This window comes from Cimex lectularius, unplaced genomic scaffold, assembly GCF_000648675.2.
Source record: "Cimex lectularius strain Harlan isolate CLEC.00 unplaced genomic scaffold, Clec_2.1 scaffold114, whole genome shotgun sequence".
NCBI lineage: Eukaryota > Metazoa > Arthropoda > Insecta > Hemiptera > Cimicidae > Cimex > Cimex lectularius.
In genome coordinates this window covers 1,502,206-1,514,062 of record NW_019392782.1, presented here as the reverse complement: position 1 = coordinate 1,514,062, position 11,857 = coordinate 1,502,206, and the positions used below count along the sequence as shown (strand labels likewise).

Below are 11,857 nucleotides of genomic sequence, written 5' to 3'. Positions count from 1 at the left end.
TGCTGCGCGTACAGTGCGGCCAATTATAAGGATCTGTGACTAATTAGTTTTCGTTCAGAATGCACATTTGAGAATGGTCTTAGCCGATCAAGCCCAACACGTAGTTTATTTGTTGATGCTGGAGTGCTTCCTCTCATTTATCAAAGAAACATGCTTATTTGGTCTATGCGCCAAAATGCTCTCTATCTCACCCGTTTTTCAAAGGGGAGTGTACTTATAACCTTTATTAGAAGCATTAATCCCTCGATCACGTGATCTATGGATCAGTGAAAGAAGTCTATGAACACCTACTGGTTTAGCCAAAATATGAGCTATAAATTTCTCATTATAAGTCATTGGTTATAAAACATTATTTCTGTTAATCTTAATATATTATTTTTAGGCTTTTGAACATAAAAAATAAATTATTTAATTTAAAGGTTATTTATTTCCATAACTTTTAACACGGGGCAAAAAGAGTTTCCAGGCACCAAGGCAAACACTTTTGTTTTCTACATTTTACTGTCTACAGCCTGATTTTTTGTTTACTTTATGTAGTACTATCTTAAAAGAAATCAGGTTTTGCGTAATTAGTACGATATTAGCCTTCAATTTAGGAATGGGGACTAGGAAGTATTTGTAAGATTGTATATTGAAAGAAAATAGTTTCATGAAATAGGAAATGTACTTAATAAGCGTTCCTCGACAATCATTACGTATCATACGTAATGATGACAACAGTCGCAATATATACAAAACAAAAACTAAACGTCACAAAAAAATTGGATTTTTTTTGGTATTTATCTCGTTAAGTTCGAGTTTCGGGCTCGTTCGGCACTGGTCTGTACATCTGAAAACAAGTACAAATTCGTAGAAAAACATTTTCTGTTGTTTCTACGTTTATCTCATAAACTATGAAGTTTGAGAGCATAAGTCTTGCGCCAATCACGTCAGTGCGGAGGTCTGTACATCTGAAAACAAGTACAAATTCGTAGAAAAACATTTTCGATTGTTTCTACGTTTATGTCATAAACTATGAAATTTGAGAGCATAATCTTGCGCCAATCCTGTCAGTGCGGTAGTCTGTTCATCTGAAAACAAGTACAAATCCGTAGAAAAACTTTTTGGATTGTTTCTATGTTTATCCCATAAACTATCGACAGCACGGTCATTTTCATTGAAAACAAGCACAAATTCGTCGAAAAAAATTCATCAGAATTTTTTTGCGTTTATCTAGTAAACTATGAAGTTTGGGAGCTTTATACTTGCGCTATTTGACTTAGCAAGGTCGTTTCCATTGAAAACAAGCACAAATTCGTCGAAAACAATTAATCGGATTTATTGTTTTTGTATTTTGCGGTTATTTCGTGAACTATGAAGTTCGGGAGCTTATTTCTCGCGCCGATCTAATGAGCAGGGTCGTTTCCATTGAAAACAAGCACAAATTCGACTAAAACAATTGATCGAATTTATTGTGTTTGTTTTTTGCGTTTATCTTGGAAACTAAGAAGTTTGGGAGCTCATTTCTTGCGCCTATTGACTTAGCACGGTCGTTTCCATTGCAAGCAAGCACAAATTCGTCGAAATTTTTTTTCGGATTGTTTGGTCTATCTTGTCAGCTATCGTTTAGGAACTTAGTTTTTCGTCGATGGTACGTGATCACTGTTCACAACGTGTTGAAATAATCAACAGGACAACTCGTGAACAAAATTGTCTCCTATTGTTCCAATAAACCTTCCTCCTCTGGGCTTTTATTAGATTTGAAAATAGAAATTTTTTTTGCAAATGTTCGAACGTGGATGGTATGGTTGTAAATTCGTAGGGAGTGTAAATGAGATTGATGCCCGGGGGGGGGGACGCGAGAAGCTACAATGCCAAACGACACTGGGAACGTGATTCTATCAAATGCAACAGAACCCCGGTTTAGTCAATTGTTCGAAGAGCGGAACGGAAATCCCAACCGCTTCCATTTGAAATTCACTTATTCCAATTGAAAACATAATGCAGCCATTTTATTGCCTGGTTTCTACGGGGACGAATAGAATTCGACATTTCTTTTTTTTCGTTAGTTAATTAGTTGAACACATAGAAAGATGTTTGATTTCGTGTTGGTTGGTTAGGCAAAACTAACTTTTTAAACAATTTTTTTCCATCATGCCAACAAACGTTTACAATCGTGTTCAGAAAAAATATAACCCCATTGCTACAGTTAGAATTTATTCTGGGACATGAGGTTCCCGCATACTTGGTCATCCTAAAAAGGACTCTGAGGATCTTTAACGTCCGCACCTAGCCTATTCAGCCTTATCGGACGTTTTGATTCTCAAGCTGAGAGCTAACGCACCTCCGCATACGACAGGATTGTGTTACTGCCGCAACATTGGTGTAGAGGCAGCTCAGCCCCGAAGGGCCAAGACAAACTCGCTCCCCAAGTGGCCGGGCCTGCATTAAGCATCAGGCGGTATGCCGCGCGCAGAGGGCTACCTAAGCCGAGTTACATCAGCCTGGTCTCCAGCGCACTCCCTAGATACAGAAGGCGACTCTATCTCCCAGAGTATTGGGGCTCCTCTAGCGTCGAAACTTCCGGATCCGCTCCGACCGCGGTTTCGTTTAAAGTGGAAGCAACGAGCTCAGCCTACACCTGCCATGCACATTCGAGAGACGCCATAGGCTTACGCCTTGGTGGTCCGATCCTTCGCTGTCCCACAAGGCAACAACGACGGTCATACGCACAGCTGTGCAAAGCATACTCGAGTAGGAGTAACCGATTCACTACCTGCTCCCAACCGCTACTACTCACGCATTCGAGGGCCTATTCATCATAATCATCGAGTCCTCAATGCCTATACGCTGCCATCCTATCCGCCGTATCCCGTGAGGCCGGGTGAATAACGGTGGTCATACACAAGTTTCGCGCGAAGGTCACACGTAGAAGACAGCCGAAGTTCTCGACAGGGGCGTCACTGCAGCCACCACGAATCCATTCACAACATAACATGGGCTGAATTTTGGAACATTTTGTTACTCCGTGGTACAGATGGTCATGCACCCTCCCCCGTTTATGCAGACAGGATCTGATATACTGACCCTCGTGTGCCTCTGATAAAGCACCCGCCGCCCATGTCGACCCGAGGCCGACACGAGTACAGCTTGTGCCTTAATACTCGACACTTCTCACTCTCTCGCACGGTGTGGGGCTCATTCGCCTTGGAGAACTCCGGCACTGATGAACTTTTTGTCTGAAAATTCAGAGCCAAAGAAATGACTACAAAAATGAGGTTTTTCAACAAGAGATTTGATTACACACTTATCGATTACAAAGGAAAAACATGGGCAATTACAGAAGGTCTGTCGTTATTCAATTCGATTTGAACTTATAGATAGGCGCACTTAAGCTATATTGTTCGATGATTTGTATTTCCATTCAATTAAAATAAATTCAATTTACTTGCTCAACTAAAACAAGAAAATATAATATTTATCCTATCTTCGTTAAAGTTGAATTTATTAAAACACGGTGTCTCAAATTTTTCATGCCATCGCCTACGTTTCTTATTTGAAGAAGAGTGAACGTGACTGAAGCAGTACGCTCTGGGATATAGATAGGGTGCGGATTCTATCCGATGTGTCAATTCCTTAATAAAACCTATCACACATAAAAAATGTACTAATAAATATTTCAATCTAAATCCACGCAATGTTTTTTAATCAATATATAATTACAATATACAATTTCAGACTATAACATCTATTTTGAGGAAATATACAGGTGTCCCATGGACATACGTCAATACTTCCCGTGGTTTATTCTAAATTTCAAATTGCATTATAAAGTTCCCATTGCTCAAAGTTTGATTCACAATTGTGTTCAAAATATTTTACCATTCAGTTTAGTCCAACTTTACACAACTTCTTCCACTAAGGTTTCATTTATCACATATAATTTTAATCTTATTGTAAGTTTTATTACACTAGAGGAAAGACCATTAAAAATCTCATGAGAATGAATTGCTTTACTTGTAGTTAGATGTAGATGTCTAAGTCGGGGTGTGTATTATACTGCCCTTTAAGAGCTGTTGTATACCCCATTCTGTACCGGTGAGTCAAAGTTCATCAAGGAATTTGATAAGAAGGTCCAGTTTCAGTGGTTGAATTTCTTTTGTACATTGGTGTGTTGAGTCTCCTGTGCTTCTTTGCTTAAGAATCTGCACATGCCGTGTTGGGTTATGCCAATGTTCCTTTAGTTTGCAGTGTTCTCTTAAGAATTTTGTTAGGATTCGCAGATTTTTCCTGCTTATCTTGATACATTCTATTGCTTCTTTCATTCCAAAACTTGTAAGGGGGTTCTTGGATGGTTTGTGCCCAATGAGTAAGTTCCATTGTCATTTTCTTTTTATCTTTTCGTCTGAGGTACTGATTGATAGTGCGGGTTCCTATGGGGTTCGGGTCCAATCAGCGGTTTAGCAGCCCCTTTATTTTGTGGACAAAATTCATGTCATTTGTTGTCAATATCTTTAGTTTGGTTTTGCAGTTCAATACAATCTTTGACCTAATGATGTTTGAGCTTAGGGCTTTCATGGCTTCTTGGCTATTTGACATGATAGCTATGTTCTTGTTATTGTACCATTTATTCAAGTTGAATTGAGTCCATCTCTCGATTGCGTCGATCTCAGCTTGGAAGATATTAGTGTATTTTCCCATGGATTCCGAGTATTTGGTTCCAGGCCCGAATTCCCGACCTCTATACCTTCTCTTTAATAATACTAATAATAGTTCATTTACGTTTTAGTGGTCAATTGACCAAGTTACTTCTTTCAATTAATTATTCTTTCCATGTAATGTCTTTGTTGAGGTAAAAAGTCAGTTCACGAGCAATCCAATTACACGACATTTGAAAATTGCAAAAAGGAGAACCGTTGTAGGTTGAGATGGAGAGTTGGTGTCCGAGAGGATCGAAGTCACGAGAACTCAAGTGGTAGAGTAGCAGCGTATTTAGCCGAAGGTCGTGGGTTCGAGTCCTGCTCGTGACACTGACTTTTTTATCTCAACCAAGACCTTACATGGAAACTAATAATAGTGTTCTGTGTTGTCCTCATTATCATGTGGTGTAGGGAGATGTTCTCCATACTATCCGTGGGAAGTTTTTATCGCTTGTTATAAAGATGCACAAATTTTTGTTTCTTTTCGTTTTGTTATTTTTTCTGATTTATCGGCCTAGGCTATGCCTCGTACGTTGGACTAGATCTTTCCAGCATGGTGTACATCGATGTGTTGTAGTTAATTCTACAGTTATAAATCCCCCCCCCCAATAAAAATGAAATTGGTAGGTCAATAAATATAAAAATAAAGCAGTTACTCAATTATCTATTACTGTGACATTGAAAAAATGTTATGGTCACTTATTTTAGATTCTTGGGTACAATTGTAGGGTTACCTTTTAAACTTTTTTCCTGAAATCTTTCGTTTTGGAGAAAAATGGGTGTCATATTGAAATTAGAGACATCATGTATATACGTTTCTCCTTTAAATAAGAGAGAAAATGTCTGAGGTTATATATTGACAGATCATAGTTTCATTTTAGAGTCTATTTTCTACTAGGAGATCGTTTTAGAAGTGTTGCAAGTCTGTCATATTTGTTGTTTACATGTACATTTTTTGATAATAAGGAGTGACCATTTTGTCTGGCACCTTTAGGATTTATTGGCTATCTCAGACCTCAAATTCGGCGCAACGTAACTCGATTTCTTATTTGTAGAAGGGTGAATGTCCCGGGTTTCTGTACCTCGGACATTCCATGTAAAACGTGCTCGTGTTCGGATGTAATTCATGTCGTAGAACATAAAGGGATTCTGTTTTCGCCCAATATGACTTATAAGCTCCAGGTTGATAAATCGATTGAATAAAATAATTTTCAGTCGGTGCATGATTTATACGAAGCCTTATCCTTATACGAAGCTCGCGGACCGTTTGAGCTTGGAGGCAACGCCCCCACCTCGGAGGGGTAGTTTCGCTGGTCACGTGACGTGACGTCAGGCCCAGCATCCCTCCAGGCCCCAGTCGTATCAGTGTGATGTTGGAAGGTGGTTGCTCCGGGGGTTTGCCCCCAATAACAACCCTTATTTTCGCGGCCTGCATCGTATCTACGTCAGCGTCGGCAACAACGGATAAGATACCTCTAGGTAAGAATTCCACCTGATATCGACCCGCACGACAATCTCATCTTTTAATATTACAAAAATTCGTAAAAATTACAACCTTTTTTTCATTCAACATTATTGTATTGGCCAAAATATAATACCAATAATAGTTCTAATTCATGGCTGAAATACAAAGTAATTTTTATTTGTTAAATTACGGCGCAACATTATAATTGCTTCCCTTTGAAACGACTTCATTAGTGTTATTCAGTTAGAAAAACAAGCCGGTTAGTAGACGTGGGCGTTATTAGGATCGATTTCTACCAAAAAACATAATTGCAAAGTAAAAAATCAAATGCATAGAGTTTTTAATTAGCACATATAGAACGCAATAAGCTTGCAAATGAAACATCATCGCCAGAAAACATAGTTTATATCATATATTTATACAATCTACTATCATACAATCGACAGTTCTTGGTTAAAAAAATTAATATAATATGGGTAACACACTATTTAATTTTAGTTTTATTTTATAAACTTTAAGATGAAATAATTAAATTCATCTCATAAAAATCCAACTACCTAGTAAATTTATAATTTTTTAAAGTTATATATTATTGTTTACGTAAATTCAACAAGCTTTTAGTTAAGGCAGATGTTCTTTATTATGGAAGGCGCCTTTCACTCGGCTTATGAACATCATCACCCTTCGTTAAAACAAATAAGAATAGAAATCACACAAAAACGACCTGTTCTTTGCTAACTGTCAAATTTGAAACGGTCGTAGCCGGCGCAAGAGAGCAATTCTGGTCACTTCATCCTTGTTGTCTTATCCATGTAACATGTCGCGTATGACGTAACCCATATGTTTATTGTGTGTCTGAGTATATACATATATTGTAATACATACATTTTATATATATATATATATACATATACAATGTATGTGTATATGTATATATATATATATATATATATATATAGACATATACAATGTATGTACATATATCCCCTGTCAACTTGATTGTTTAATGTCAGTATATTTTTACTTTTATCTGACAAGTAAATCAGTAGACCTTCTACTTTCTTTAACTGTTTCCCATAGTTTTCTCTATGGAGAATTTTTACATTTTCTCTTGAAAAATTATGGCCTTGTTGGGATGTAATGGTTCTTTGTAATGCTTCATTTTTTGATTCAGCTCTTCAATTTGTTCTTTTCGGTTCAACACTTCCTTTCAATTTATTTTCACTTTTCTTTCTTTTTTCCTTTGCGTTTTTTATTTTAGCTTTTATTCCTTCTGATTTTTTTCCAAGTACTTATTCTCCTTTTTGTATTCTCTATCCTTGTCTGCACGCAGAAATGTTCATTCAATTTTTCTTTTATTTTCCTTCCGCTTCTCCCAACGTACTTCGCATCTTCTAAATCGCATCTCATCCGGTACACGCCACTTGCATTGAAACCGTTCTCTTTATTTCACTTATCATTCTTCAGCATCCTGCATATATTTTCTTTTGTTGGTTCTATCCCTAGATTTTTTAATGGTTTTAAGATTGGTAAGATCTCTTTACCTAAAAAGATAATCTTTCTTTGAAACTTTACTTCTTTATTTTTATTTTCTAGGTTTCTATGAAAACATTTTAGAACATACTTGTTTACCATTTTTCAAGCAATGTTGTCCACAATTCTAGAATTGTTTGTGGCAATTTGTCTAATGACTGTCATCTCCCTCTTCCTGTCCTCGGATTGCGTGTTCTGTATATCATTGCTCTTAAAGTTGACAATTTTTGAGTGTGATGGGGGGTTTATGATGCCATCTGTGTACGTGGGTTTTCTTGGAACTTGAGGAACTTGGAAGTTATGTTTTCCATTCTCTCTCTTTATGGTTAAAACGACGAAATTAATTTTGTTACTTCGTTCTGCTTCTAATGTAAATTTTATATTCCCATTCAAGCGCTTGCTTTGTATGAACGAGCTTGACATTCCTATAATATTAATTTTATGATGTAAACCTGGCCGTAAAACCTCTTGCCTTAATTTATATGGAGAATTTATAAAAAAGTTTTTTGTTTATTTATTATTACTTCTTCTATGTAATATTTACATTCCAGCGACTAACCCTTGTGTTCCAATTGAATTTACAGGATATAAAGCTATACGAATCCTGATCATTACGAAATTTACGTCGTAGGCCCTTTAAGAGATACTGCAAGAAACATAAAAACTGGCGAAGTATTAATTTTATGTAGTTTTGAACATCACAAAATAAATACCTTTTGAAATTTTAACAATTTAGTGGAAAGTTATAGTTAATTTTGATTTCTTGATGATTTCAAGTTCTCCCAGTCCATAATATTGCCAATTTTGTGAATTTTTTCACCCAATGTTAAGGTTTTTCATACGATCCCCTGGTTTTTGTTTTGCTAGTTTTGTTTTACACCCCGCTTTACACGATAAATCTTAATTGATTTGCTTTTTAAGTAGCGTTAGTATGTCTGATTAAAGCACCAAACTATAAACTTTTACTGTATTTCAACAGTTTTCCATGGTCATTTAGTTGTTCAAATACAGGCCAAAAAGTAGACATATTTCGGTAATATTGTATCCAAATCTGTTTGGTATATTACACCCAATCTTCATTTATTTTAATTTTTATAATTATGATGTAGAAATTTGTTCTAAGGATTTTAGAAAATAGCGATCTCTTGATTTTTCGGATCAGTCTAAATTTCTGACAAAATTACAGAAAAAAAATATTTCTCTACTTGTGGGTTTTTAAAAATCGTTCGCTACGAATATTTGCTCAAGATTATTCAACAAAACAAGAAAAAGAATTGTATGGATATAATGCAGAATTTTAGAGTAAACTATACTAAAATGTGTTAAAGTACCATTTTTCAAGCAAACCAGGATTCTTTTTTTATACGTAATGCTAAGGGGGTAGGTAGGGTTTTTTTTTATGGAATAGTTTTTTGTATTTTTGTTTTAAACACCACTCTGCTCGATCAACTTTTAATTAATTTCCTTATTTACTTTTTAACAAAGTCTGTACGTTTTATCGAAGCATCAAGCTATAAACTTTTACCATATTTCAGTAATTTTTCAAGGTCATTTATTTTTATAAACAGTGCCAAAAAACTGTTTTACAAGCCATTTATCGGTACTATTTTTGGCCAACAATGCTATGATTCTAGCCGAATCTGTATCAAAAAGCATCAATCAAACAAATTCGAAACATAAAAATGGCAAAACATAAAAAAAATAAAACACTGGTACGTTAAAAAGAAGAAAGAAAAACCAGCGAAGAAGAAATTCAAAGATTTGTTTACAAAATCCAACTTTAAACACAATTAGGAAATTTTATCTATGTTTTATTTTCCTCTAAAAGCCCTGAAGATGGTCTCAATAAAGATCGAAACGTTGGCATGATAAAGAAAATGTTTTTCTAAAACTTAAGTCACACCAGACCGCACCTCACGATCTCCAAATAATCATTGGCTAACTGTCACTAAACGCACGCAAAAATATTAAGGATGACCACTTTACTCCTCGGTGTACATCTTTTTGTCTCAGCCTTGTTTATGCTCCAGTATTTGTGTTGTTTAGTTACCCAAGGTTCCTACTTTTTTTATAAATATGTCTATAGATTCACACATAATTGATTTAGGCCTTTGTTTGAAACTTTTAGGGTGTACATCTCTTTTGTGGTTTTAAGCGCGATAAAGACTTGGGTTTGGTCCTTTTTATCAAGTATATTTGCTGCTTTGTAGATTTGTTGTAGATTTGTAGATCCCAGTTTTTTAGGGTATTCAAGTGCCATTTAAGTTTTTAGTTGGTTTCGTAGACTTGGAGAGCTTTTAGAGCTGCCTGATTACCTACCGGACCTTTTGTATTCCATAAGTATGTTATTTATTTTATGCGCACACGTTTCTTTGGTTAACAGTTATGCTTGAAAGATTGTTGTAGAGAAAGTTTGTTCATCGCATAAGCCACTAGTTTAAATTTTCCAATAGTTTTGGTGTTTTGAATATTCCGGTGTTATGTAGATAGAGAGGCAGATATTTCTGCTCTAGACATGAACTAATTTAATTTGTAACTATCTTAAGCTGATGAACAGTGGAATGATGTGCTCGAATGTTCTCTCTATCTCAATAAATTGATTTCAAGCAATATTATAATTTAATATTATATTGTAATTGTGCCTGAAAAATGATAGAAAAAGCCAATTTGAAAGAAAATAAAACATTCTTCCTCCTTATTTCGAGAAATATATCAACTTCATCGGACTTTGAAACTATTGTTAATAATATTTTTTTTTTTGTATTTACGTATTCTTTCTCTTCTCCCCTTCTTTTGTTTATAATTTATTTTGTTTTTCTTATTTAAAAAAGTAAAGTAAAAATTGAATGTTCATTTAAAAAACCAAGATATGATATTGCTAATTATTTACAAATATTAATAATTGTACTGATGACTGGGAGGATGTATATCTGCTTTGAGAAAACCAATACGAATAGGTAGAGCGGAATTGATAGGAATCGGCCAAACTTCAAATTCAAGTATGTTTAATATAAACCTTTATCGAAATGTTCACAATCTAAGGCTAAAATCCTTCAAAAATCTGTTTGCCTGGATTCAAGCGTTGCTTTTCCATGGCGTTGTTGCTGGCTTCAGATCGGAATTTTTCAGCTGATCGGAGATCATTCAGGGTTTCGGGGTAAATAGACAGGTCGGCGTAACAATACTGTCTATGGTACCATTGTTTCCCCGTCGTGATAACACGAATATGTGCGGCCCCAATTCTGACGTGTGTCTGAGGGAAAAGGGCAATCGGTTCCAATTTAATAAATTTGAACTCACGCGTTATATTATTTTCGAATCGATTGACAGTAAAACTATTTTAATTTTAATTTTAGGCGTTTTGAGTGGAGAATTTTGAAACTGGACAACAGACGTGATTTTTTAACATGTTTTTTGGGAGGATTGAGTAAGGATTTTAAAAATCCTTACCTCTACTGCGAACTTATATAGATCCAGTATAACTTATAGCTATATCTTGGAAACTGCAATTTTTCCAGTAAAACTAAGCACTTTCTCAGTGCCTCTTCGCTCATCTCTTTTAGTTGCGCGAATTAATTAATTGCCTTACCGAACTTTAATACCGTAACCGGGTTAATTCACAAAGGATATGTGCCGATCTATCTGGTTCGTCCTGACAGAGTCGGCACGTTTGTCCTTGCTTTGCCCATCTTCTTTAGCTGGACGATAAGAGGGCAGTGGCCGGTATATAGGCCTATAATTCTCCTCAAATCCTGCCTGCTGAGAGGTAGGAGTTCCCTCGCAATTTTTTTGAATGAGATTTATATAATAATTGGTTTGCCTCATGCTAGGTGATTTTTTTGTTGTTGAAGTTTTCTATCTCAAGTCACATTTTCAGTTTCAATATAAGCTTAAGGACTGCCCCTATTTTGGCGTCTTGATCAGCCTGTTCTGTTATTTGCATACCCTATTGTATGATATCCTAATTTAACTGATTTAAAAAAAACCTTAAAAGTTAAAAAAATCTTTAGTTTTTAGGCACTTAATATGTTCCATGAACATTATTATGATGTTAGATTAATTATGATAATTAAGGGATTCTACTGTTGACAACATTAGCAAAAATGTAAGCACAGCAGATGAAAGTTAATATGCTGTTCGGATCCGTATTATTTATAATGTTGGTAATGAGTTCTCGCTT

At 35.6% G+C, this 11,857-nt stretch overlaps 1 long non-coding RNA gene across 1 annotated transcript in view; it reads left to right on the top strand.

The window, feature by feature from the left end:
* The window catches only part of LOC112127212, a 581,355-nt gene that overhangs the window by 6,385 nt on the left and 563,113 nt on the right, over positions 1-11,857 (top strand). The window lies entirely within an intron of this gene.